The sequence below is a fragment of the Pinus tabuliformis genome, chromosome 6, assembly GCF_031772625.1.
Source record: "Pinus tabuliformis cultivar Carrire ecotype Pingquan chromosome 6, CPIR1, whole genome shotgun sequence".
NCBI lineage: Eukaryota > Viridiplantae > Streptophyta > Pinopsida > Pinales > Pinaceae > Pinus > Pinus tabuliformis.
In genome coordinates, this window is record NC_142292.1 from 214160320 (window position 1) to 214184474 (window position 24155).

The following is a 24155-nucleotide window of genomic DNA, read 5'->3' on the forward strand; positions in this document are numbered from 1 at the left end:
GACTCCATAGCCCAATGATTGAAAGGCACTGGTCTGCTCTCCCAGAGGTCTAAGGTTCTTGGCACCTCCAAGGAGCTACCATCCCCATTGGAGCCAATGTTAGTGTCAGTCTTTCCAGCCTTCCTATAGTGATCAAATATGCTCTTACAAAGTGGTCTCAGAGTGTCAAGGTCAAATTTTGTCATTTCAGTGAGTCTTGAAGCAAACTTTGGTCACTAGGCATTAGGCCTAGGGTTTGCCCAAATGTCAGTCCATGTCATCATTCAGCTGAGCCTATCATCATTCAGAGGGTTTTCATTATCATGTCAGTGTCGAATGAGTCATTTTACACCTTATTCATGCTTCAGTTGTGCCTAGGCAAGGTCATTTCCCTCTCCTAGGGTTTTAAAGCCAATTTCTCTTGGACAGTCAAGTTATCGGCAAAACTCGTATCCAGATGTTCATACACCTTCCCCTATCCTTAAATTACCTTATCAAACACTTCCCATCCCTTAGATCCGCCAAATTCCTCATTTTTGCACAAACCCTAGTTTCTAGCTACAACCTGGCAATTTTCTAGGTTGGGCCTGTGTTTCGCCCTTTTGGAACCCTTCCCCTCACTCAATCTCTGATATTCCACTTTCCCCTACTTCTTGACATCCCTCCCTATTCCCAAAAATTTCCCCAAGAATTTATAAGCCCCCTATCCCCTTCATTTCGCTCCATTTCGACAAAATTCCTTGTTTCACACATCGGGACAAGTCGCACTCAAATGATGTTCCAGAGCAATAAAAGATGAATTTTGGAAACTTGAGAGAGATTTGTGTCCACAACATGCCAAGGAAGAGAAACCTCCTTCACTTTTTGCACAGGTGTTGTGGTTTGAGAGAAATGTCAAGAATTTTGTTGCCTCAAGAGAATCAAAGACACCTCTGAAATGACCTTGGGAAAATCAAGTTTTCTCCTAGCTTGGTTGGTCAAATGATTTTCTTGATGGGTAAAATGATAACTAGACACAAATAGATTTCCAATGAGCTATCATGAGCTCAATTTGGGGTTGAGAAAGGCATTCAAAAGTTGACTGCAACAGCACTCTTCCTTCAGGCAGCCTCATTTGGCACTTTTTGACCAGTCTTGGGCGATTTGATTTTTTATAGGTCAAATCAACTCCAAATTGAAAAATTCCAGTTGGGTTGGAAATTAGACTCAAATACCTTTCCAACGAGCTATCTTGTACCTAATTCTAACACTGGGAAGGCCTCCAAAATCCTCCTGAAAGGTGCGCGACCCGTTGAGAGCTCTTCTGCAGTTCAGAAAAGCAACGTGCGCGACCCGTTGGGAGGGGCGCGACCCGTTGGGGATTTCTTCACAGAAATTTGCCAGTGAGCTGCCAAGGAACCACAAATTTCTCAAGCTTGCAAGGTAGGCCCTCAAATCATGAAAATTATTGCTTGCTACAGTGTAAGAAGATCATGATAATATTTTTAAAAGCCTTCATTTGCAAGCAAGTACAGACTCCATTGTGCTTTTGGCTTGAAATTGTCAAAGTTGTTAGGGTTAGTTGTGTTGTTTTAAGGTATTCCTTTTCATCCCTATTGTTCTTACATTTTCCCATATCCTATTTCATATTCCCTATCATTTGTATTTAAATTTTCCTACCAAAAATGTTAAGAGCCCTAAAACCCACCCCTATTCCTAAGAAATTAAAAAATCAAGCCCTAAACCCTACCTCCCATAACATCCTTGCAAATGAAATTGGATGATGATGTATATGTCATGAACAGCACCTTCACCACATCATGAGATTGTTCATAAGGATGGTAGACCATCACAGCAGCATGATATCCCCAGGGCTAGCCATGTCAGCTCTCCTCCGCTTGTCACTTATCAGAGAGGCCAAAGGACCTTATTTGCAGCAGCCAGGCGAGTACTATCTCCACCACAGGTGGAAGGGGTCTCGCCTTCATCTTCAGCTCAGTGAGTGTTATCTCCACATCAGGTGGAAGGGGCCTCGCTTTCTTCACCAGCACAGGTACTACAGAGGGGCAAAGAGCCCATGATTCATGAGGGTTCGGTGATTGATCTTGAGGCCAGTTCTCCTAGCCGAGAGGCAAAGGAGATCATTCAGCATCTCAGGGCTGAAAATGATGTTTTACAGAGGAGATTTGATGGTGCCCAATGGACCATCACCTACCTGGAGCAGCGGAACAAACAGCTAGAAGAGGAGAAAGTTCTTGATGAGCTATGGAGGATTCGTAGTGACCGAGTCCTAAACCGAAGGAGGCCTGGTGATCCTTTGCCTGCTGACCGTGAGTCTATGCTTATCCAGGTCAATGCACATTTAGAGAGGCTGTTGGCTAAGGCCAACCAAGAGAAGAAGCTGCTGAGAAACATGAAAAATCACTATTGGGCAAGGATGCATGTCTGCAAGGCTAAAATGAAAATGTTCCAAAGGAGGTTGTCCGAGACTCTTAGGCGGAGGAAGAAAACCAATCCACTCCGTATCTTGGCTGAGGCATCCCTCAAAGATCATGGCACTCACTAGCATCAGCTACAGCACAAATCCCAAATTTTTTTGAGAATTTTGGGTAATTTTGGAATTTTTTGGAAATTTACAGGTTTTGGCTCCTCAACGGGTCTCACCCCCGGTGAGACCCTTTGTCATCGTAGCTCCGTTTTGCAAAAACTCAGCATTTTTAGATTTTTCATGCAAAATTACATATGCCCATGGATGGACTTGAGTTTTTATGGGGTTTTGGGCCTCCAGAAGGTCAAAATACATGCAAAATTTGACTTTCTGCCCCTTTTTTGAGTTGCAGAAGCAGTCTTGGGAGAATTGAGTTTTGACTGGGCAAATGAACTCCAAATTCAAAAATTCCAGTTGGGTTGGAAAGTAGACTCGCAGAAATTTCCAATGCACTATCCTGCATCCAATTCTAATACCGAAAAGGCCTCCAAACATAGCTTCAAAGTGCGCGACCCGTTGAGAAAAGGGGCGCGACCCGTTGAGGAAAAGTTGTCAGATTTGACCAGTTCAGCCCAGAATTTGCAGATTTGACCCTTTTCGACTTTCTGAGGTTAATGATGATCTTCATGGATGTAATTGTGACACTTTTTGGATACTTTTACTCTTGTTTAACATTTCTAGAAGATTTATGCATGTAAAGGGTAAAAATTGAATGTATGAACTGGTTTCCAAGTTTATAGAGGCAAGTTGTTTTGACTGCCTATTTTGTAGTGCTTAGTTTAGAAGTGGTTCAAACAGCTCCTAGGATAGTGAGCTCGACCCATGGAGGCAGGGAAAGAGGTTAGATCATCTATATTATGTACTTTCTTGCTCATTTTCATGGTTGGACTCTTGAGGGAGAAGCTATCATTGTATATTTTCATTGTATCTCTGCAATTTTTGGCTAAGGAAGACCAGGGTTTTGCAGTCATCTTTGGGATTCTTGTGGACTCATGTGTTGATGGTGTGTTTCTCAATGTTCTTGTAAGCTTTGTTATGTGATTCATTTCCTTTCTTTACTGCTGCACATTAAACAAATGAAGTGTTAAAGTATGAATTCATGCTAGCCATGCTCTGCTTTTAAATTTGTTTAATTTCCATGTTTTCTACTATCTAAAGGGAATTCAAAGTCATTGTTTGCTCTCTTTAGCTCCTCATCTTTCATTCCTGATCATCCATCTCAAGTTAAGGCATCAATACTGTTTCCTACCTCGCCCCAAGGAACCCCCTGCAGAAACTGTGTCCAATCCCCGCACCCAAAATTGCAATTCCTCAAATTGCCACCAAAAACCCAAAAAACCCCCAAATCAACCTTTCTAATCAGTTTACTAGCCTAATATCAGTGTTACCTTGTTGGTCATCTCATCCCATTGAAGATCTACCGAGATTGACCGGAGAGAGCCTTCTCCTGCCCCGTAGGGCTAGCTATGAGGTTAAATGGTTTGATGTAGCCTTGAGGTTTACCTTTCTCACCCTGAGGTGAAATTTCAAGCGCTAACAGAACCAAAGACCCTGAGATGTTTTACCGAAGGAACATGTCCATACCACATTTCATAAGGAGTCTTGTTTCTTATAGCATTAGATGGACATCTATTATTTATATATCCAACACATAGAACAGCATCAGCTCAAAAAATTATCTTTACATTTTTGAAGAAGAGCATGGATTGTACCATATTTAAGATTGTCCTATTCATTCTTTCAGCTACACCATTCTGTTGGGGATTATAAGGCACAGTTGTTTGATGTTTGATCCCATGTTGGTGAAGATAGTTTTCAAATTCATTTGATGTGTATTCTTTTCCATTATCAGTGCAAATAGACTGAAAATGAGATTGTGCATCATTTTCAATCCATTTATGAAAATTCTTGAATGTTTGAAAAGCATCAGATTTGTTCTTCAATAAATAAACCCAACACATTCTGGTGTAGTCATCAATATATGTCATGATATATTTATTTCCATTTGCAGAAGGAACATGCATTGGACCACATAAATCTGAATGAATGAGTTCAAGTTTCCTATGTGCTCTTGAATATGAATCATGAAAAGACTGTTTGCTATGCTTTCCTAGAATGCAAGCATCACATTGCTTAAGTTTCCTAGGAATTGTAGGCAAAACAACAACACCATTTTTCTTCAACAAGCGGAGACTATCATAGTTCAAATGTCAAAATCTAGCATGCCATAATAAACTTGGTGGAAGTGTACCTTCTTCATGATGAGAATTGTATGAGAAATGTTGTGCATGAGCAAAAGTTCCTTGCAGTTTGAGAAGCCTTTCTTCTTCTATTCCCCTCATGACAAGTGAGTGGTCAGATGCTTTTCTTACCTCAAGCTTGCCATCAAACATATGAATGGAGTGACCTTGCTGGCAGATGCGGACCAAGTACAACAAGCTTCTCTTGAGCTATGGGAGATATAGAACATGATCTAGAAGAAAGTCTGGAAGACCAGGAAGTTTAAGCCTGATTGTGCCAAGCCCTGATGGCTTGATTTTTGATTGATCTGCAAAGTATACTGCTCCATCAACATTTTCAGTAAAATCTTCAAAAAAATCTTTTCTATGAGTCATGTGACAGGTTGCTCCTGAATCAAGCAACCAATGATTTTTCCAAGAAGCAAGTGAAGCATTAAACAAATCTTCATTTACTCCAATGTTACATTGTGCCTTAACATAGTGAGCGGATTCAGGTGCTTTACCTTTGTTTGTATCATCAGTTTTACCTTTCTGTTGATTTCTTCTCTGCTCAATTTTGTCCCATGGTAGCTTGCATGTAGAGGCATCATGTGATCCATTTCTTTTGCAGCGAATGCAGTGAAAATCTTCCTTTTCTCCTTGAGAATGTCTGCCCCCCCTGCCTCTGAAATATCTTCCTCTTCGTCCACCTCTTCCTCTTGTAGAATCTTGAGCATGATGCTTTTATTTATGAGCAAGGCACACAGTCTCTTCAGAAGATTCAGGAGCTATCTTCTTTCCAAAAGCTTTCTCTCTTTCAGCAAACCTTTTCACAAGAGAGTCAAAGGTTATATCTTTGAGATTTCCATTTGCTTGCAATGACTCAAGATAATTGGAGTAAGTAGGATAAAGTGCCTTGAGAAAAGCGATAAGAGGAATATCCAATTCAACCTTAGTGGATTTGATATCATGCATTATAGAATTTACTTCAGATGCAAGAGCAAGAGGATCATTATTTTGCAGTTCAAGAGTGAAGAGTTTAATCATGAGTTGAACAACTTCAAGTGCAGAATGTGATTCATAGAGTTCTTTCAGCTTTTGTAAGGCTTCAAAGGCATTTGAATATGACGAAATATGGCGACTCACCTCTTCATTTACAGATGCTACGATTAATGCATAAGCTTTGCTATTCTTGTTTTCCAAAATAACGAGCTCTTTGTCTAAGGTAGGTTGTACTGGGTCATTGTCTCCTTCTCCGACACACACTCCTTTCCACAACTCATTGAAAATGAGGGTGTGTTTTATCATCTGAGACCATTTAGGATAGTTCTCCTTGCCAGTGAGAACTATTCCTACCATGGATATGATTGAATGCATTCTGTAAAAAAAACTTTTGCTGTTAGGGAAAAAATACTTCTGCCAATATACAGTAAAAATGTAGTCAAAAGGGCATTCTCAAAGGGCATTATCGTCCACTAAAACTTCTAACCACAAGGTTTTCATGTACCCATTGAATCACGGCCATCACAACTTCAATACACAGAGAAAAAATGACCTTCAAAATGTACACGTCTACCAATAAAAAAATCAATGCATACACAACACACAAGTCCAATTCTTCATACTATACGACCTCCTATTAAAAGAGCTCAATGCATCATGGACGTTCTTCCTCCACCAAACATTTGAGAAAATTATCTTGGAATTATTGGATGTGTCTTCAAGCCAACGTTCAACTATATGGCACCATTGTAAGAACAGACTTTGGCCCTAGCTACATACAAAAATATAGCTGGAAATCAATAGCGTCCTTGGCATCCACAACAATGAATGGATTTGCGTCTGTTGCTGGAGCAAGTTCTGGAGTAGCAAGAAATCAAGCGATAGAGAGGTGGAGCAATTTGCTAGCTGCTACAACACCACAACAATAGAAGCATCCAGCGATCAAAACTGAGACTCGGAAAATGGTGTGTGGGAAAGTTGTTGAAGAAGCTTGTTGATCTCACGCTGCCTAAGTTTTGAGACTTGCTTCAACGAAAGCAGTAACCATATTTAACAACTTCAAACATATACTCAACTGCATGTCAAACTGAAGTTCGAGTGCAGATTTTCGAAGAGAATACCTCTCCGCTTTTGTAATTTAGGCTAAAACTTACAGCAAACTCGATTTTTTCTCCCGAAACACACAACATCACATCTGACTGTCAAAAAAATTCACCCAAAATACAGCAAATCACCATGGTTTGAAATCGAATTTCACTTGACACAGATGGAACTGCTGCCTCGGTCCACAAAAAATTTCGATTATTTACGGCTAATGGATATTTAGAATGAATTCCTCTACACCGATACCGCTGCGCTGTCTGATAGGGTTTGTTTAGGAGAAAGGTAGTAGCATTCAAGGCGAGTAGCGTAACAGTAGCAGGCTTGACAGAAAAGGTCAGACAACTGACAACTGACACCAACAATTATATGGGCAGTGAATTTATGAACGTTTATGGACAGAGAGCGCAGGTATGGCAGACAAAACGCAGGCATACAGACACTCAATCACTGAATTATATGGGGAGCAGTGGAGCAGACCAGGAGTTACAAAGACATAAAGGCTAAAAAAAGGAGTTGGCTCTGATACCATGTCAGGCCAGGCAGTAACTCCACAAAGAAAAAAATTGATTCGTGTTTTCTATTCCATCAGGTAGGTCTATTATATACATGAGGGAGAGACTGTTCAGTTCATCTCCCAATGACTGTTCATATTTCTCATTTATTTATTTACATATATTTACCCAATCACAAGGATTAGGTGTCAACAGGTTATAAGCGAGTTTCATGAAGCGTAGTCACGTACATACGCTGGTTTCTGTGGATATAGTCACGTATATGTTGGTTTGAGGAAAAGAAGTGGGCCAGACTTAGGATGAAAGGGGTCTGATATGGTTAAGTGAATTATCTACTCTGCTTGATGATGGTTATAGTCTGTGGATGACATGTGGAAATATGTTGGCTCTCATAAGTTGTTGATAACTTGATGTATATCTAATTGATGATGATGCCTTGATAACTCTTCTACTATATGAAATGATCAGATCTGACAGTGATCATCTGGCACAGGTTCAGGGGGAGCATATACTTCTAATAATGCATTGTTGGCATTATCTTAGAAGATCTTGGTACAGATTCACACAGTTGTTTTTTGATTTAGGTGGAATAGGTTCAGGGGGAGAACATGGTTGCTAGTCTAGATGCTGATTGACAGATGCTGCTGATGATAGTTGCTGATGACTATCATGGTCTTGTTTTAGATATTTGGTCTTTGTTATATATGTCATGTATATATTTTAATGTAAATGTCATGAAACGACCTATTTTTTTACCCCACTATGCATGGGATGGATGATGTAATGTTCTTGTTTTGACATGTATAAATAATTGGTATATCCCCACTTGGTTGGGTGGATGAGTCAAACTTGGTATATCCCCACCTGGTTGGGAGATGGATGTATGTATGGGTCATTGGTGATAGGAAGGTCATTTATGATGTGTTTATAGAGTAATGTTCTTCATGGAGCTCAATCAGCACACTTCAGCATATCATAGAATTCAGCATGTACTCAGGGGGAGCATAACCCTTTGCACTTGATGACAAAGGGGGAGAGTGACTTGGGGTTGCCATCAAGTCCAAAGGGGGAGATTGTTCACATTATGACTTAGATTTGGCACTATGACAAATGTATTGTCCTTGATGGCAACTCACTCAGATGACAGATCATAGTTCAACAGGTTAACAACACAGAGTTACAGATCAAACTTCACAGAATGAGAAAAGAGATGTATATGTAGGTTTGCCTTGAAAAAGTAGCATATACACGTAGGTTAATAGAACAAAAGGAGCGTATACTTACACACACACTTTCACAGAATGAAAGGCGTGTATATCTTGGAAAACTAAGTTTTCGTCCAAGGTATTTGGTCCACGATATTTTGAGCCATGGTATTGGTCCAAGATATATGGTCTGAGCTATGTGGTCTAAGGTATTGGTCCTAAGTTTTTTTGGTCCATGGTATTGAGTAAGGCCTAAGACTATAAAAGGAGGAGAAGATCATTAGGCAAAGGCAGTCAAGAATTGAATATCTGATGAACAACAAGATCTAGTATACAGGTTATTGGGTTATGGTGCATAGCTGGATCTGAACCAAGGATGAACCTTAACACTTGATGAAGGATAAGATCTAATGATGGGTCAATATGATGATCTGGGTATAATTGAAGTCTGGAATTATTGTAATGTTTAAATCATCATTTACAGATCTGTACGCAGGTTCACTTTAGAAAAGGCATGTATACACGCTAGTTCTGCATATCAAAACAACATATACATCTTAAATTTGATTTGCAGATCTGTATGCAGGTTAGCCTTGAGAAAAGAGTGTATGCACAAAGGTTCAACACATGGAAGTAGTGTATACCTCATAAAATATGTTTTAGCTGCTTCTATTTGCTGTTGTAGTGTTCTGGGTTCTGGCTTGGGTTCTGGTTACTGTATTCTAGTTACAGCAATCTGAAAGATCAGATTGAAGGGTTGTCAAAGAGATTGATTTATTCAGTTGTGGCTGGTGCAAAGCAGATTGGTTGATGCTGATATATTTGATGATTGAATGATGTTATTGATGGATCCAGTCTGAAAATTTATGAAACATGGTCTGTGGAAGAAAAGATAAGGTTGTAGCCTTCTGTAGGCTGGCACCTACGAACTAGTAATCATATTAGCTAGTAGAAGAGCTAGGGGGTTATATCTCCCTTCCAGGAGAAGCCGGAGAATGAGAGAAGGTTGTAACCTTCTATAGGTAGAAGCCTGCATACTCGTATAAGACTGAACCAGTACAAAAATTGTAAAAGGAAGTTTCTTATTAAAAGAAGATAGAGATGATTGCAGCAGGTGGTTTTCACCCACATTGGGTTTCCACCTTATATCTTGTGTTCATGTGTGTGATTGTCTATTCTATTTTTAGTACACATGGTTACTGTTTATATGGTTTTCATGCACTAATTAAAGAACAACATATGATGAATTAACTGAATCATAAGTTTGCAGGATATACGCTAGTTGCCTTAAACACAGTTGCATATACACGCGAGTTCCTTTAATTGAAGTAGCATATATGAATCTGATTATGGAAATGAAAAATTATTGATTTGCTAATACTGATTCACCCCCCCTCCCCCTCAATGTTATTTTGAACACCTCAAACCAATGCAATAGTGGAAGCTTTCAATAAGATATTGGAGAATGCATTGACAAAGGTTTGCAATGCGCAACAAAGTGATTGGGACGTGTGCGTACCAGCTGTATTGTGGGCATACAGGATTACTTGCAAAAGTCTCGCAGGTTGTAAACCTTTTAGGTTGGTCTATGGCATAGAAGTTGTCATGCCCATGGAATATATCATATCGGGTCTACTCATAGCAGATTTCACACGAATGGCAGACGTGGAGCCTTAGAAGAACAACTCACGCAACTAATGGAGCTCGAAGAAGATAGGTTTCTAGCAGGATTCCATCACTAGGTTTAGAAGGAAAGTGAAAAATATTGGCATGATTGTCACATGAAACTGTGCACCTTCAAGGTAAATGACTTAGTTTTATTATATGATAGCAAGTATGATAAGTTTCCGGGAAATTTTTAGATGCATTGGCTAGGGCCATATGTCATCAAGGAAATTATAGATAGCGACGTAGTTCAGCTCGCAATGTTGAATGGAGAACCATTTACGGGAAGGGTAAATGGAAGCCAGTTGAAGCCATACACAAGGGATCTGGCCCAATGACTACATGACAACAGGACAATCTTAGCACTCCAGGCAGTTACAAGGGAACGCAAGACTATAAAGTACATTGCCCGGTGGGTGGAACTATGTGATAGAGGGGTTGCGTGGAGGTGGTTGATGTCACCGTATCAGTAGATGCGCAAAGGGAATTGTGATATGAGGGGAGATACCGCAGAGCATAGCCAGAAAATGACTGTTACTGTCACTGTTCATGATTTCACAGCGAGGAGATGGTTGTGGACTGCACTTAACTGTTTGAGCAGGCTAGGAAAGTAGTGATGACATTGTAGGATTACCCCACCCTGCAGGTATTAAATACATCCATGAGCTCCAGTAATATGGCAAAGTAATGGCGATGGAACACACCGTTGCTATAGCACAGTGCCTCACCAAGCTATAGGAGGCTAAGCATCTCCTTACACATGTGGAAGTAACTCAGAAGAAAGGGGCGGTCCTTAAGGCCAGGTTGGGGCCTGGGTTAGATGAAGCCTATATGGTCTCAGCCAACATATAGAAAAAGTTGGTTAACTTGTAGAGTACGTAGAAAAATATTAAGCAGGATAGCACAGTACCAGCCATAGAACAGCTAGTAGAACAATTCAAGCAAGCAGGCACGTAGAGCACGACTGAAGTAGCGGTTGCACAAGTGGAGTTGGGGAATATTCGTAGCAAGATCTCCATGCTAGCCAAGTGACTCAAGGGCGAGTCACGATCTTTGTGTTGGGGGCCTATTGGGATGGGGTCCACTGGGTCAATTTTGGGGCAAAACCGACGTTTTGATGTATAAGGATGTAAAGTCTCCACAAATTGTAGTCGTGGAGTGTCTAGTTAATTAAAGAGTCAAAACGGGTTTTACCCTATTTTATGTAAGTTGATTCGACTTTTGAAGATCTACCCATGGTCCGTAGACCATGGGATTGTATAAATAGGTGTGTCTTAGAGAGTCTACGACATAAGAAGGATGAAAACGGGTAGAAGTTGTCTATGGGTACGACAAAAGTCATCTAATTTAGCATAGAAGGTAGAATAAAGGCTTTGCAACTGAGGGCATAGAGGCCTAGAGTAGGGTCCGCAACTGAGTGCACAGACCCCTGTAGCAGAGTGCGCAGGGAAGTCTTGAGTTTGTAACCTTAACTAAATATCAATAAAATAAGATTATTCTAGAAATTCCTATGTTTTATCTTTTTACTTATGTTATGATTGAATGTGATTTATGCTGTGATAAATGATAGTTTTGCAAAATAATGATCTATTGATGCGTGACTTTACTGGAGCTATATTGTTATCTGAATGTAATTGATGTTAAGTGCTTACGCGAATATTATATCGTTGTATGTTAAAAATATTGAACACTTAAATAGATCTGAGTAAATACTGGATTAAGAGTAATTTATGATGCACGTAAGTATCTAATTCACCTGCTCAGGGTCTGTGAAAGCCAGTTGTAGACCTTCACAGAGGTCTAGAGGTTGATTAAAGGAAGTTACACCGAAAATCCATAAGGGCTTATCAATCTGCACAAAGATATTTCTAGGGCACAAAAAGACATCACACTGATCTCTGGGTGTAGAAACTTGGTTCCAGAATCCCCCCATACTGCTTTAGGTGAGACTTCAGTCCATGCTCCATGAATTGATGCTGAAAGGGCTAGTCGTGTAGGGATTTTTTTGGCACAACTAACTCTGAACCTAGGTCAATACCCATTAAGCCATTAGGAGAAGTAAAAAAATCACCAACCATTATCAATTTTGAAAATCAAAGCACCATCAAGTTAGCAAGCGATATTGTGTACCATGCAAGATCAAAACATATTGATATGCATTATCATATTGTCAGGGAAAATATGTAGTCTAAGGAAATTGATTTAGTCTATTATAATAAGAATGAAAATTTGGCTTGAAATATTTACCTACCTTTTGGAAAGGAAAAATTAGAAATATGTAGGAATCAGTTGGGTGTGGTAGAAAACACATTTCTCCATTAAGGGGGAGTGTTGGAATAATGGAGAAATGTATTGAAGATTCTGTCATATTTAGATGTTATTATGTGTTGTTGATTTTTTTTCCTTATTTAGAATTTATTGGTTGGTAGTTACAACATTTTAGGAAGTTTCTCAACAATAATCTAATCTGGTATATGTAATAGATTCTTAGATTGATTTATGCAATAGAGTGTTGTGGTGCAGTGTCCCAATTTAGCAATTATCGCAATCATCTCACCAGAGAGCCACATCCTTCTTCAAATTCCACCTTTCATTTTTTTCTTCTGTCTAATGAAATAAAATGTATTATTCAAATAATGAAATCAAATATTTTCTAAAGGTTTTCCAATCATTTCCCAACTTTCTACCTCTACTCCTATCCTAGCATTACAAATTTAGCCCATAAGTATTTTGATAGCTATATAAAAGTTTATCGGTCACTACTATACATTCTAGAAAGTAATAATATTGTTTTTTCCAGTGAAGAAAAAAATAGAGGTTATCTATTAAAATAGTAAAACTAGTTACATAAGACCATATGTTCATATATCATTCCAACTTGTCTAGAATCAGAGAAGTAAGCCATATATCCTTATGATGGAGATGACCAAACATTAAATATCTAAGAGAATTTTACAAAAATTCTACTATCCAATAATTAGTTCATACTTCCTATATTATCTCACTGACATAAAACATATAACATAAATGTGTTATGGAAAAAAATTTATCTTGAAAGTAATAATATACTAGCACAACTATTTTTAACCCTAAATTGCAAACTCTAAATTATGCTACCATGTGCATGATGCTTGTATTTTTCATTTTTTGAACATGGACATGCCAATAAATAAGTAGAGACGTGTTCGATGTTCTACATGGAGAGAGAAAAAACACCACAGTGGCCTCGGTTTCTTTATCTATTCAACCAATGATAGCCATGCATTATGAACCATATATTTTTGGGTTAGTATTTAGTCAGTAAAGGTTGTTTATTCATTACAACTTTATTCCAAGGAAACAAACCAAAACTTTATGCTTAGGTTATAAGATGAAAATTCGTAAATTTTAAATTTTAAATTATGTGTACATGTTAAAATTTGGTTGTCATATATGTCAACCCAAACAACACGAGAAGATGCCCTTCTGATTATTGAGCTAAATGACATAGGAAATAATTGTTTTTTAGGTCTAGATCATATTTTCTATATTCTCCTCATCGAGCCAATTCCTTTGTTATGTGGCACACCACGAGAGCCTTCACCATCGAAGAGTTTTTTGTTAAGTTGAAGTCCCCAACTTGTGGGTGTTAGGGTCCCACCCTAACCCCCTTATTTATGTAATAGGATGGAGTCATAGTTATAGTTAAGTAAAGAGTCAATAAAGCCCATATTAATAATTGTAATTGGTTAACCCGCATTTAATGAAGGGACCACAGTTAGTTGCAAACGGGCCATGGTATTAGATAGATGGTATTAATAAGAACCATGGTATTGCATGTATGAATCCTATGTAAAGGATAGAGACTCCCTTCGAGGAGCATTGTGTCTTATTTTGTAATTGAGCTCTGCTCTATTGGAGGTTGCCCCCTCCAAGAGGCAAGTGAACATTGCTTTCAGAATAATAAAATACTTGCTGTTATTGGTCATTTTTCTATGTTCTGGATATATTTCTTTGCATATTTGGTATTCTGGTATTGTCTTGTAGGTTAAGAGCATAACAAGTGGTATCAGAGTGCTTTCCAGGGCCAGTGGGATCTCCAATTTTTAGCAATCTGTTTTTGGCTAGAGACGTGTTCTGACTTCTTTAAACCACGGGATCGGTCATTGAGTGCATAAACCTGTGGATTTGGGGAGACATGCATGCAGGAAATACAAGAGGTGGTCACGCTTGTTAGACTCCCTTGTAACCCCTGTGGGTACCCCTTCGAGTAGTAGCGCATTAGACAGAATTGTGCGCAGACTGTCTTCCAAGTACCCTTTCAGTATATATTGGAATCCCCCTAGCTCCCTTGAAACCTCGCTATAGATAAACCGTTGGCCGTCTTGCTACTACAGTACACCGAGAACAGCACTCGGAGAGAATACTAGTGCGTACAATAGGGTAATCGGGTTGTACGGCTAAAGGTATGGTTGATCCTCCTTGGTTAGTGCCCTGCAAAATTGGGCCGAGTACTGCTATTAGACCCTTATGTATATTGCGATCTGTAGCACCTGACACTCCTGGAGACCATAGTTCCCTAATCTATCTCTAGATCATGCATAATCTTTGCCAGATCAGATCTCAAAGTGGGGTTTCGTTGCCGGAAAAGCAATTAGTTCCACAGTTCAGATCTCTCAGATCCATCAGATCTGCACCAACTATCAGTTCCGCCATTCAAATCTCTCAGATCCATTAGATCCACCATCTAGATCTGAGTAGTTGTGTGGGTTCCTATACCTTGGCATGATTTTCACAGGACTTTTGGCAGCATTGACATTTCTGGGATTCGACTACTGCAGTATTCCTAAGCAAGGAGTAAAACTCCGTTCGAAGTTTAAAAAAAAATAAAAAATTATGAGACCCCCCGGGGCGCTTATTGGTGACATAGCCCATAAGAATCAGGATGATGAGCTGAGCAAGGTGGTACCATTCAATTGTCAGTGCAAAAAAATTCAGGCGGTCCCAAATTTCAAGTACATCGTCTCGGTGCATGGTACAAACTAGAGCTCAAGCAATGGCGAATGAGAGGATGGACAGCCTTGAAAGAGGTAGTGTCACAGCTGAAGGATTTAAATGCAACACTTTCTAAGGGCAAGGTGGAGGCACGTGAGGAGGCATATATTGGCACCAAAAACTGTGAGGGTGAGTCTAGTAAGCCTCTTCACCTCTCTGGCACCCACCTACAATCCCATTCGCGACCACCGAAGATGGACATGTATAAATTTGATGTCTCTCACCTGGCTGCATGGATAGCACAAATGGAGCAATATTTCAATCTAAATGACATCTTAGATAATGTGACTCAGCTTAGTGTGGGTATCATGTACTTGGACAATGAAAGATGGCAATGGCATCAACGTTGCTATGGAAGGCTCTTGACTTGGGAGACATTCAAAAAAGCTCTTATGGATCGCTTTGACCATGAATCTAACTTTTTGGGTCATCTCACTAAGCTCCAACAAATAGGAATAGTGAATGAGTATATTGCAGCCTTTGAAGCCTTAGCTTTCCACACTGGAGGTCCACACGATGAGTTCTATGTGGAATGTTTTGTCAGTGGTCTCAAAGAAGCCATACAAGCCCATGTCCAACTGCACCACCCTAGCTCATGGCTGCAGGCTTGTAGGATAGCTCATGAAGTCAAACGTGCGTTAGCGGCCCAGTTTAATCACCCAAATTTCATCGCCAAGGGTCACCCCCTACAGGCTCAAAGCACTATGCAAACACTCAAGGTTCAAAAGGTGTCACCAACATAAATGGCAGAAAGAAGAAAGCAAGGATTATGTTGATACTGTGATGAGAAATACTCGCCTGGGCATAAATGCAATGAGCCCAAATTCTTTCAAATTGATGCTACTGATCATAGTTCATCAGAGGAAGCCCCACCACTTGAGCAACCAGAGGAGGAAGAAGAGGACAACCAGTAGGAAAATGTACCTGAAGAGCCAGTTATCTCGCTGCATGCTTTGGTAGGGATTTCTTTACCTCAAACTCTCAAAATCTGAGGTTTTATTAAGCATCGCCTGGTAATAGTCTTGATTGATAGTGGAAGTACACATAATTTTATCCATCAAAGAGTTGTGGAAGCAATGCATTGTTTTGTCCGAGCAGTTTCTAACTTCTAGTTCCAAATTGCTGATGGGGGAACAATGAAATGTGAAGGTCGCTATGAAAATGTCAAACTTCAAATGGGGGATTATCAGTTAAATACCCACATGTTTGCCATATACATGGGAGGGTGCATCATTGTCCTTGGTTCTGAATGGCTTCGCACACTTGGCCCAATCATAATGGATTTCCAGGATTTATATATGAGCTTCAAGCAGAACAACCACACACGTACCCTCCGCGGACTCCAAGCGGGAGCTCCCTCTATCATCAGCACACATTGGATGGAAAAATTGTTAAAAAAGGGCCACCATGGAGTTATAGCTCAATTTAATGCCATCGAGCCTTCAAATCCAATTCTCTTCATATTCATCTTGAGATGCAACAGATCTTAAACAACCATCTTCCAGTATTTTACAAGCCTCATGAGTTTCTACCCTCGAGAGGGGAACATTATCATAGCATTACTTTGGTCCCAAGGGCCCAACCACAAAATGTGCACCCATATAGATATCCGTTTGCCCAAAAGAATGAAATAGAAAATATAATCAAGGAACTCTTGGAAGTAGGCGTCATTCATCCCAGCATTAGTCCTTATTCATCGCGGCTGGTAATGGTGCTCAAGAAAGATCAGGAATGGCGTATGTGTCCAAACATCAGGGCCCTTAATAAGTTGATAGTCAAAGATAAATTTCCCATCCCGATTGTCGATGATTTGTTGGATGAACTAAATGGGGCTCAATTCTTTACTAAGCTCGACCTTTGCTCAGGCTACCACCAAATTTTCATGAAAGAAGTCAACATTCCAAAGACTACTTTCCAAACTGATGAAGACCATTATGAGTTCTTGGTCATGCCATTCAGTCTCTGTAATTCCCCATCCACCTTTTAGAGCCTTATGAACCACTTTCTCAAACCATATCTCAGAAAATTTGTCCGTGTTTTCCTTGATGACATCCTCATCTACAGTGGCACTTGGGCCGCACATCTTTAGCATGTAGATCTACTCTTGCAACTGCTCCGCAAGCATAAATTATTTGTCAAGATGTCCAAGTTTTCTTTTGGCATGGAAGAAGTTGAGTATTTGGGCCACACTGTGGGGCGTTAAGGTGTCAGGGTAGACCCCAAAAAGATCTAGGAAATGCAGGATTGGCCTCAACCTAAGACCTTGAAGAGCCTGAGAGGATTTTTAGGTCTCACAGGCTACTATCTCAAATTTGTCCGCAATTATGGTCTCATTGCTAGGCCCCTCACTCAACTCCTCAAGAAAAATTCATTCTTCTGGAATGATGAAGCACAACAAGCCTTTACAGCTCTCAAACATGCCATGTGTTCCACTCCAGTCTTAGCATTACCCAACTTCACCAAATCTTCTGTGATTGAATGTGATGCTTCAAGTACAGGTATTGGGGTGGTCTTAATGCAGGAAGGTCGACCCTTGGCCTTCACGAGCCAACAACTAAGTGGGAAGAATCTGGGACAATCTACTTGTGAGAAGGAGATGATGGCCATCTTACATGCAGTAGATACCTGGTGACCATACTTATTGGGGCGACATTTCCAAATCTGCATAGACCATCAAAGCCTTAAATATTTTTTGGAGCAGCGCCTATCCTCACCACAACAAAATAAATGGCTCTCCAAAATGCTGGGATATGATTATGAGATCATTTACAAGAAAGGGTGCAAAAATATTGTAGTAGATGCGTTATCCCACCAATTTGAGGAGGAAAGTACCCTGCTCGCAATTTCCCTTCCCATTCTAGAATGGATTGAAGAGGCTCGCAAGGAATGGTTTTCACATCCCTGGCTCTCCCAACTCATTAAGCAATTGCAGACGGATCCAAATTCCACAGCGGGCTACTCATGGCAGGATGAGATTCTTCCCTACTTTTGTAGCTGAATGCGACGTCTATCAGTGCCACAAAGGAGAAATAGTCAAATCCCTAGGCACATTACGGCCATTGCCCATCCCGGCCTCAATCTGGAAGGAGATTTCTATGGATTTCATTACAGGTCTTCCAAAGTCAAGAAACAAGTCAGCCATCATGGTGGTTATGGACAGACTTTCTAAGTATGCTCATTTTTTCCCCCTACCCACCCTTTTACACTGACTTTGGTCGCTCAATCTTTCATGGATCAGATCTTCAAATTGCATGGCATGCCCACTTCCATTGTGTCTGATCACGACCCAGTCTTCACCAGTAAATTTTGGCAGGAACTCTTCAGGCTACAAGGTACCCAACTACAACTCAGTACTTCCTATCATCCAAAAACTGATGGAAAAATTGAAGCAGTCAACAAATGTCTGGAAACCTACCTTAGGTGTTTCACTTCAAAAAAGCAACATCTCTGGGTACAGTGGTTACCTCTAGCTGAATGGTGGTATAACACCAACTATCATGCCACCACCAAAATGACTCCATATGAAGCAGTTTATGGTGAACTCCCCCCTTGTCATACTTCTTATATCAAGGGATGCTCGAAGGTACAAGTCGTGGATCAACTCCTACAGAACCACACAACCATGTTGGCCCACCTTAGAGAGAATATTCATCAAGCTCAGAACCGCATGAAGCAACAGGTAGTTCAACATCGCTCAGAACACTAATTTCAAGAAGGGGATTAGGTATTTTTGAGGCTGCAACCATATAAGAAAACATCAGTCAAAGCCAATGGTTATCAGAAACTATCTCTAAAATTCTACGGACCATATCAAGTACTTCACCACATTAGATAAGTTGCCTAGAAGCTAGCTTTGCCACCCACAGCAAAAATCCATCCAATCATCCATGTCTCATGCCTCAAGAAAGTGATTGGGAATAATTGTAGAATTCAGACCAGTCTACCTGAACTGGATGAAGAAGGGTCAATCTGGCTCCAACCTGAACAGGTTCTTGACACACGAGAACAGCACCTACATGGCCGCATCATCAAGGAATTCCTCGTCAAGTGGAAAGACAACTCTCTGGAAGATGAAACCTGTGAACCAGCCACTATTCTTCAGCAATTTCCGGAGCTTCAGCCTTGAGGACAAGGCTATTCTTATGGGGGAGGGCATGTTAGGGTCCCACCCTAACCCCCTTATTTATGTAATAGGATTGAGTCATAGTTATAGTTAAGTAAAGAGTCAATAAAGCCCATATTAATAATTGTAAGTGGTTAACCCGCATTTAATGAAGGGACCATTGTTAGTTGCAAATGGGACATGGTATTAGATAGATGGTATTAATAAGAACCATGGTATTGCATGTATGAATCCTATATAAAGAATAGAGACTCCCCTCGAGGAGCATCGTGTCTTATTTTGTAATCGAGCTCTGCTCTATTGGAGGTTGCCCCCTCGAAGAGGCAAGTGAACATTGCTTTCTGAATAATAAAATACTTGTTTTTATTGCTCATTGTTCTATGTTCTGGGTATATTTCTTCGTATAGTTGGTATTCTAGTATCGTCTTGTAGGTTAAGAGCATAACAGTGGGCATAAATCCCAATGGATGATAATATGGCATCAAACCTCTTTGGTGAAGTCAAATCATGAAGTTATTTGTTTCTTCTCCATCAATCAAAATATGGGAACACAATTATTTTTTGAGGGTATTCCAAACTATTTCAACGTTAAAATAGAGAAAGGGGTTTTTGGGGTCTCAAATGTATTTTAATTTAAAAATAAAGAAACCCTCAAAGAATTTTTTCCCTCCAAAGTTTGAATTCCAAATTTAAAATCGGCCTCCAAAATAGGAACTTGACTACCTCATAGGAGCCCCTCCAAAATATATGAAAAGGAACTAGACCTCCCTCCCAAGATATGCACTCAAATGAATATTTTTTGAACCTATAAAATCATTATTTCGGTCGTGTGGCGAATTGCTCCGATCAGTTGAGAGGAATTAAGGTGTTTGTGTCTTGTTTTGGGTATTTGGTTTAGATTCCTTGGTCTATTTTTTAGGAAGAAGGGTTTTGACCATCATTAGAGCATCAATTACACGACTAATAGTAAAGAAGTGATAAGGATTTGTGGCTTAATTAGTAGATGTTTGGGGATTTTTTGTTGCAAACCTATTCGTAGTCCTAAATAATAGATATATAATCATAAGTCGGCCTAATGACCAAGTCTTCTATGGCATATATTTTTGGAGTCAATGCATCATCAACTTGAAGTATATTTCTAAAGAATTACGACCCTTTGTTAGGGCAACGGAAAGTGAAAAATTCATATTTTAGACTTGTGAATTAAGGTCAGTGACCTAATCACATCAATATTTTTGTACTTATGTTTTTGTGGTATGGAGAATCCCTATTAAGACAATATCCTTGAATATGAATTTTTCAGTCCTTTATGTTTGTAAGACCCAAATAAGATTGGTTCATATCAGACTCCAAAATAATGGTGTTTTGGCCTATCTCAAGACATAACTCCTACATGTTGGTTGATATGTGAGTGTGGATCTCAGTTCATTACTTTCTCAACATACTTTTACAATGTTCCAAGGCTCATTGATGTCACAAAATGGTTTGCGACCTAATTTTTTGAAGTTTGTTTACATCTATTGAACCAACCTCAAAACATTACATTCAATTTTTTAGCTAAAATAATTTTTTGTGGTGATACTCAGTCCTAGAAAGGAGCCAAAAGGGATAGTAGTGGCGTTTATACAAAAAAATTTGTAGCATAACTAATTCATCTGCAATTGGGAGTAATTTTACATTGTCATCCTTGTTGTAGTGCCTTATCATTTTGAAGAAGGTAGTAAGAAGTAAGAGGCTCTTCCAGATATGGTCGTACAAGTTACACTATCTCATCATCAAATATTATGAGCTCGTTGAACTAGAGGTACATTTTCATACATATTCCTGAATATCTAATTAGGTCGACTCATTTATGTTCATTAATAGCTTGATTTGAAGCGACCTTTAGAACAGTTTTAATGTGTGTCATGTTTTGAAGAGCTTAGGGTGCCATGATCCAAGAAAAAGATTTTGCTTGAAATAATATTGTAGATTGTCATCCAAGTTTCTTTGGTTCCTCAAAGGATTTGTGTAGTGTAATATTTTATTGAATAACTTGAAGAAATAAGTCATGATCTGATGACAGTAGCATGATCTCAATATCTAGATCTTCTCCTTGCGATGTGTTGGGCTTGGGTTCATGAATAATTTTTTTTTCATTTGCAGGAGTGAGATCATGTGTAGTCACCAAGATCTCATATTGAATAGTACAATAAAAGTACAATGGAAATAGAAAATGTATTACTTCAGAAATAACTCCAGATAAAGGTACACTTGTTCAACTTTCCACTGCCAGTATTACTTTGCAGTAGTTTGGTAGAAAGAGTCACTTGGACATCAATTTATATCTTTTAGTACATGTTTCATCAGAGTGTCATTTGTAGCAAGGGTCTTGTTATTTTTCTAAGGGTGTCATTAGAAGGGTTTTATTAAACATCTTGTAAGACGGTCATTGTCCCTGGTATATGAGCCCACAATAGTTGCCAAATTCATTGTCATTTTCAAGGTGGTTGGGTGATGCCAGGAAAGTGGTTGAAGTCACCATTAGGTTGGATCCTAAAAAAAGTAGCGTGGTGCTAGGACAAGTTCGAGCTTGCAAGGGTGTTGGAGCATCCTTTCAGTAATAACTTATAAAACTAGGGGAGCGTCCTTCCATTTGGAGATGGTAAATTGAACGGTTTTCTATAGTACTAGGGATTTGGGGATTGAAATTTTCAGTTGGATCTAAAGCATTAATGTACTCATAAATGATTTGAAAAGCATTAGGTGGTTTTTCTGTTGGAAGGGTTTCCACCTAAAAAAAATTGGTGTCTACTGTTTAATTTTTTTAATTCTTTGACTTGATGCTCAAGATTAATTAATGTTATGAAAATATTAATAAGTTATTAATTGATAAGAAATACTGATTCACCTTCCCCCACCCCCTCAGTATTTCCAACAATTGGTATCAGAGCAAGTTCCTTCACTAGTAGTTGAACAATTGAAAGGAGATCATGGAGTGGAATAAGTTGGGAATTCCAATACTTAATGGGAAAAACTATGCGTTTTGGATTGGAAGGATGAAGGCATACCTTCAAGCACAAGGATTTTAAGTTTGGAATGTTCTATTAATTGAATGCCAAGAACCTTTGACTTTCCACCAGATGAAAACAGTCATAGGATCTATAAAAACAACAATAGAGCTAAAAGTGCCCTCTTGAATGGTGTGTTAGATTTTGTATATGTCAAATTGATGCACTACAAATAAATTAAAGTAATTTCTGACAAGATTCAAAATATATATGAAGGATACAAGAAGGTAAAGGAGGACAAGCTCCAGACCTACCAAGTTCAATTTGAGCAGCTAAGAATGAACACATAGAAAAACATATGATGAAATAATGAATGCAATCGAAGGAATGGGAGTACCAATGGTAGCAAGGTAGTTGTCCAAAAGGTTCTTAGATCACTTACAACTACATGGAATGCTTACAACCTAAGAAATGAGAATAGAACAAGAAAGTCCATATAATAGAGAATCATGTTTTACAACATCCAAGAAGATGAACAAAAGAAAACAGGATTTAGAAAAGCTCAGTATAGACCAACAACATCAAATACTTACAACCTACGAAATGAGAATAGAACAAGAAAGTCCATATAAAAGCATGTTTTACAACATCCAAATATCGAGGAAAAAACAGGAATCAAGGGAAAGTTTTGATTGTTGTATTACGAGCACCTAGATGAAGAAGTTGTTAACTTTATGAGGAAAGTTAAAATGAGGAAAAAGTAAATTCAAGGGTATGGATGTTTTAATATGTTTCAATTATGGTTAAATTGGTCATTTTCATGCTAACTATCCTCATAAGAACTCTAACGAAAAAGTGTAAAAAATAAAAAAACCCAATTCCTATTACAGCAACTGGAAATAATTCTCCTAATTATTAAATTAATTCATAACAATTTATTTATTGTTTGTTGTAGAAAATACCGAATCAATCACAATTCAACCTACACAAATAAACTAAAGAAGAAATAAACACTAGAACAAATACCAGCACACAGACATAAAATAACACAGTTTTTTTTGGATCTATGTCCTTAGAAAAACCCAACTCAGGAAAATTAGTGCGGTAGCTAAGTCTTTTATTATTATGCAACAGTGAAATAAACTAAGTACAACTAGATTTTGAAACTAGAAATCCTATAGAGAAATATTGGCAATAAAATCTCGTGAGGAGAAATTCCTCACTCCACAGGAAAATTTTGGCACTGACCTCAGCTCAAATTGAGTCATCCAAACTACCTTCGCGCAGTCACACAGTCACCCTAGCATAGTTGTTGATATTCTTAGCTTGGAACAAGCTATCCTTAAGTCATCTGATTAGCTATTGTCTTGGAAAACATCTCTCCTAGCCTATCAAACCTCTGCCCAACTTCTGGCACTAAAATTCTGCTTCTCCCCAACAATTCAAATTTTCCTCTAGAGCCTACTGCATTACGTTACATCAGCCTCACTATGGCTTCTCGGCCTCTCTACAAATGCACTCACTAGATTTGGAAATGTTCCTCCAACTTCAGTGTCCCTGCCCCACTCTCAGTGCTTCCATTTCTCTGGCTCTCTCTCCAACAACTGAATGTTTCTACTCAATAAATCGATCTACTCATGAAATCAAACCGCACAAGTAATTTCTCCAAGTGTGATCGACTTCTTCTTATAATCCTCTATTGAGCCTTCAATGACTAAGATTAGATCCTAATTGATGGATAGGATTAACTTGAAGTTGATCTGTGTGAGTCTCTAGAACATGCACGCAATAACTTAATTAATTCTGATTAATTAGTCATTTTCCGTAAGTTTAGAGTTACGAAATATTTAAAAAA